The sequence below is a fragment of the Mastomys coucha genome, unplaced genomic scaffold, assembly GCF_008632895.1.
Source record: "Mastomys coucha isolate ucsf_1 unplaced genomic scaffold, UCSF_Mcou_1 pScaffold6, whole genome shotgun sequence".
In the NCBI taxonomy this organism is placed as follows: domain Eukaryota; kingdom Metazoa; phylum Chordata; class Mammalia; order Rodentia; family Muridae; genus Mastomys; species Mastomys coucha.
In genome coordinates, this window is record NW_022196912.1 from 75,621,557 (window position 1) to 75,627,225 (window position 5,669).

A 5,669-nucleotide genomic window follows, 5' to 3' on the forward strand; every position below is an offset into this window, starting at 1 on the left:
AAAGATATTCCAATATTCCACTCTCACCATTGGACAGATCATTCAGACAAAAACTAAAACAGAGAAACAATGAAAATAACAGCATTATTATTTAAATGGACCTAACAGATATCTACAAAACATTTCACCCAAATAAAAAAGAATATACCTTTTTCTCAGTACCATACAGAACTTTCTCCACAATTGAATACATACTTTCAACAAATCAAGTCTCAACAGTTATAGCAAAATTGAAATAGCCCCTTATTTCCTATCAGGCTACAAAGGAATAAAGCTGGAATTGAACTACAAAAGAAAAAAATCAGAAAACCTACATTGTCATTGAAACTGAACAACTCTTTATTGAATGATTATGGGTATAAGAGAGAAATAAATAAAGAAATAAAAGAGTTACCATAATATAAAAATACAATACACTCAAAATTATGGGATACAATGAAAGGTATGCTGAGAAGAAGTTTTGATGCACTAAGTATCTTCATAAAGAAATTAGAAATCCCATTAGAGCAACTTAATAGCACACCTGAAAGCTATACAATAGAATGAATGCATCCTAGTGGTAGAGATGGCATAATATAATCAAACTGGGGGATAAACTCAATAAAAGAGAAACAATGTGAACAATACAGAATCAGTGAAACAAAGAGTTGGCTCTATGAAAAAGCAATATCTAAAGCACTTTTCCAAACTAAATAATAAAAGAGAGAGAGAATACTCAAATTAACAACATTAGAATAAATGGTGGAAATAACAGCAGACACTGAGGAGATCTAAGGCATCAATTGGACATATTTTTTAAAACGGTAATTGGAAAACCTAAAAGAAATTTAAAATGTTCTTTTTTTCTTGATAGATATCATTACAAAAATTAAATCAAGATCAGATCAACAATTTAAACAAACCTATAAGCCCTAAGGAAATAGAAGCAGTTATTAAAGTCTCCTTCTTTCTCAAAACAACAACAACAACAACAAGAAACCAAAAACCAAAAACCAAAAAAACAAATCCCAGGATCAGATAGTTTTAGTGAAGAATTCTACCAGACATTAAAAATAAACAATTATATATTTGTGTCTTATTGACAATTAATTCCAAAAATTTGATTTTATTCCAAGAAATGGATATGAAAATCAAATAATTAGTATAATTATCTGAATGAATTAATTCTTTGAGAATTCAGATGAGTTTATGAATAATTCGTATCATTTATTTATTTAAGAATTTTTATTAAAATACGTTTCCTTTTTAAAATGAAAAAATAAGTAAATAAAAACTTCTTGGAGTACCAGTGAAACTAACATATTCACATGATCCAGATGTAAAGGAATATATGAAAATCTATATGAACATGCTTTTGACATTCAAATTCACAGGGATATAGTCTTCTTCACTTAGATCATGTTAAAGATAGTCAAATAAGAACTTTCAGCCAGTCCCACAACACCCAGAGGAAGCTCCACTCTCAGACGCTCTGACATGCCCAGGATCAGAGGTAAGGAGTCACTCTTTCTCTGAGATGAATGCTTTTCCAAATTATCATAGCTAATGAACCAAATTCTTACCCTCACCTAATGTCTGTGCCACCCTCCAAGCAGAACCATTGTTCATTGAAACAGTTGGTGAATGACTTTATGGATAGACCATTTTAATACTTACATTTCTTAAATGAATGTAACCTGTTCTCTGTGGGCTGAGAATAAAGTCACTCACTCAAGTCAAATAGCTTTGACCATAGCAGGAAGTCTGTATCCAAAAATCGTGCCAACAATTCATTTCTTGGTGCAGCAAAACTATCAACTCTCAGCTTAGCTACAATGGAGGTAAAATCCTTTGATGATGTGAGGGTCATTGAAGTTCAGCCTTATTACAATGAAATCCATTGTCTAAAAATTGTTCTTATTTTGGGCTTGTAACACAATAAGAGACAAGATTTTAAACTCTACTAAATACAAAACAAACAAACAAAAAGACTTTATATATTTATGTTCATTTAAGAAAATACTAGTAGTGATGTATTATTTTGAACATATTTAATATTTTTGGAGTTGTTTAAAATTTATGTTGAGAAAAATGTATTTTCACTATTGCTGTAGACGAGCATCTACATAAGACTGTTGAATTGATTGTTTTATATCAAACAACTTTTATAATACTTATTTTTATTGTTATAATATTTTATAAATTTTAAGGAATATGACAAAAAGATATTGTAGGTATTGAAGGGGGATCTCTGGGAGGAGTTAGGGTACAAAGGGGGAACAAGAATGTGATTTAATTGTATTTACTTAAAATATGTTTTTAAATGTTAACAAATTCAGATAAATTGAAATAATGTAACCTTTCTCATCATAATTCAATAAAAGTTAAAAAAAAAAAAAAAGAACTTTCACCCAAGGGCAGGCACTGGTAGTGAGTGGCAGTTGTCCAGCTCCGCAGGCCCAGCTCCCCTGGGATCCCTGGCTGGTCTGGGCCAGGGATCTAGGAGCAGCCAGCGCCCTCTGAGGTCAGTGTAATGAGGAGCCTGCCGTTCTTCTGCCATGGTCAGGTGGGGCATGGCTGAGGCTGAGGCTCTAAGCAACTGGGCATCCCCACAGCCAATTTTCCTGAACAAGTAGTAGACAATCTTCCAGCTGATGTGTCCACTGGCATTTATTATGGTTGGGCCAGCATTGGGAACGGAGATGTCCATAAAATGGTGCTGAGCATAGAATGGAATCCATACTACAAGAACGTGAAAAAGTCCATGGAAACCCACATCATCTATACCTTCAAGGAGCACTTCTATGGGGAAATTCTCAATGTGGCCATTTTTGGCTACCTCAGACCTGAAAAGAACTTTGATTCTTTAGAGTCATTCATTTCTGCGATTCAAGGTGATATTGAAGAAGCTAAAACACAACTACTGTATTTACCCGAACATTTGAAACTCAGAGATGACAATTTCTTCCAAGTTTCTAAAGGCAAAATTATGAATGACCACTGATGCAAAGTCCCTTACCTGTCTACCCACTAGTGTCTCAGGGCTTCTGATACAATCTCATCTGAATCATATTTTAAATCAAGCATTTCCCTGTAGCTGTCAAGAGATCTCCAGCAGTTCACTCCATCATGTTGCATAGTACTAAGAAATTCATTCAGAAATCAAGACTTTAATGTAATATGTTGATTAAAATGTAGCACTTGAAAGCTAGCGTCTTGTACTGAAAATAGAGCCTGTGAGTGTGGGTGGAAAAGCAAGTTGCTGAGGAAAATGAGGCCTCTCTGTAGTTCCTGTGACCGTGTACTGGGGCTGGTAAGCTCAGCCAGCATTCCCTGCTGAACAGATGCTTTCCAGAAATGCACCGCACACACAGCTTACCCAAGGAGGAAAATCTAAACTTAGTTTTATTATTTTGTGCATTAATATATTTTTACAGTCATGCAAACTTTCGTGAGCCTTGTGTCACTCATGGCTCCTCATGAGGTCATTTCCTGGTAGTGTCCCAATGCTCTCTGTGGAGTTACTACAGGTTGAAGTGGCCAGCATTAGGGCTTTTGCTTTTCTGCACATTACTGAGGATCCAGCCCAGTGCCTTACTCGCTAGGCAAGTGTGACCACTGAACTAGGCTCCCGGCCCCCTTTAGGTTTTTAAGCCATACAATGTCTACATGTTGCCTTTTTGAAGAATAGATGATTTGCTCTTAACAAAAAAAAAAGAACTTTCAGAATTCTCTCTTTCTCTCTCTCTCTCTCTCTCTCTCTCTCTCTCTCTCTCTCTCTCTCTCTCTCTCTCTCTCTCTCTCTCTCTCTATCTCTCTCATCTAACTTAGAAGCTTAATGAGGGAAATCGTAGGACTAATTTTCAAAGAGTCTTTGGGAAGCTCGAACATAATTCTGAGTATCTAGAAGGGCCACACACACATAGAGACTGCAGGGTGTTGGCAGCTGAGAGTCAGACTGGAAAGATGGGAGAAAACTCCAGTCCTGCATGGACAAGAAACATCAGTCTCTGCTCCAAAGGAAAACAAAGCCAAGGTAAAACTGTTGGAGGAGGCAGCGAGCTAAGGAATTGGGAAAACGTACAGAATTTCAGAAACACCTTAAAGTTCTCAGTGCTAACTTCTCAGAAAGCAGTCCTCAACCTCCCTGTTACTGATCCCTTCAAACAGAAGAGCTGATCGCAGGATTCTCATTTGGCCATAGAGCTGACTGGAATACTGAGGAGAGGTGATAAAATTAGCTGTGTCTCTGGCCCAATACTAGCAAAAGCTAACCAGTAAATAGTTGTTAATGGATATAATTTTCTAATTGCTTGCTTGTCCCAAGCTTCCTCTTTGAGAATTGTGCCAGCAGAACAGCCTTAAGTCAAACTAGCAGCAGAGTCAAACTAGCATTACTAGAAACCAGTTGTTATCTTTTCTTTACTGAGCTGAGAGATTGGGAGTGTAGCTTTCAGTCCAAGGTTCATGTCATTCTGAGGAAAATGTGTTTCTTATGCACACCTCGTAAAAACGTCTATGTACATGCTTGGACAAGTGTTTCCTTGATGTATTCTGAGTTTGCTTGTTTTGCTCCTCCTTGCAAAAAGTATCATACTTTCTCTGAACTCTGGTTTCATTAAGATTTCCTTAACCACTCATCTTACATAACTTTGGTTCTTTGTCTGGCCGAGTTTTCAAGGTATAGAGCACATGTCCCATGTTGCTTTGTTCAAACACAGAGATGATATTATTTTCAAGATCTCTGAAAATGATATACAAACTGCTTTTTGGAGTGATTAAAAACATGTATGGATACCTCCTTGAAAAAGAAAAGTACAATTACTAGTTACAGGTATTTCAGGACACTGTATAATCCTGCAGTGACCACTAAGCTGAGGCCAATGAAATACACCTTTTAGTGTAATTAAGGTAATATTGATTATCTTAATTAATAGCATTTGACAAAATCACTATTCTTTCAAAATGCAACTAAAATTATGTAATGCTCATGTCTAATATAACACCAAACTACTCAGTGGAGAATGGAAATTCACCAACCTGGTGAAAGGCATGTAGGGAAAAAACACAGCTAATTTTTATCTTTCATGGTGAAACTTTCACAGGGTCCTTGCTAGATCACAACAGGAAAAATGCCTTCAGTTTCACTATCACTAAAGCTCTAGGGAATATCTTTTCAATTTGACTTTTATTGAACCCATTGAGTAACAGCTACCAAATTAAACTACAGGAATTTTATGATAATTTAAATTCAGATACATACTTAAATTTTGTTTATATCACTCACCACTTTTGTGATTCAAAGTATTTGTTAACATTATTGTATTTAGAGACTCCAAATAATATCTCTTGTAATGTGAACCAAAATCAGGAATTACTTTTCATGGGGACATTATATTCCATAGTCTTCTTGTTCAGTTTTTATGTCAGTATACATAAAAAAGAGGATATTCTAAGGAAGAAGATCATTCCTACCTACTCAGATGCCAATTTTATACAACTTGTTAATGAATTTTCTTCATTCTGTAATTATACTGTTTCTAAAGAGGAATGTCAGTGAATAAAAGGGTTTCAGCAATGGGAGATGATTATGCATGCTTTCTAATCTAGTGACAAGCTAGCAAGGTGCACATTTTTACTTTTATCTAAAGTTCAATGAAATGTGTCCACAAACCTCAAATATGTGTTCC

General features: G+C 35.5%; 1 pseudogene; it reads left to right on the forward strand.

Annotated features, from left to right (window-relative positions):
- The first annotated feature begins 2,512 nt into the window (after positions 1 to 2,512).
- LOC116080636 lies at positions 2,513 to 3,026 on the forward strand (annotated as a pseudogene).
- The last annotated feature ends 2,643 nt before the right edge of the window (positions 3,027 to 5,669 follow it).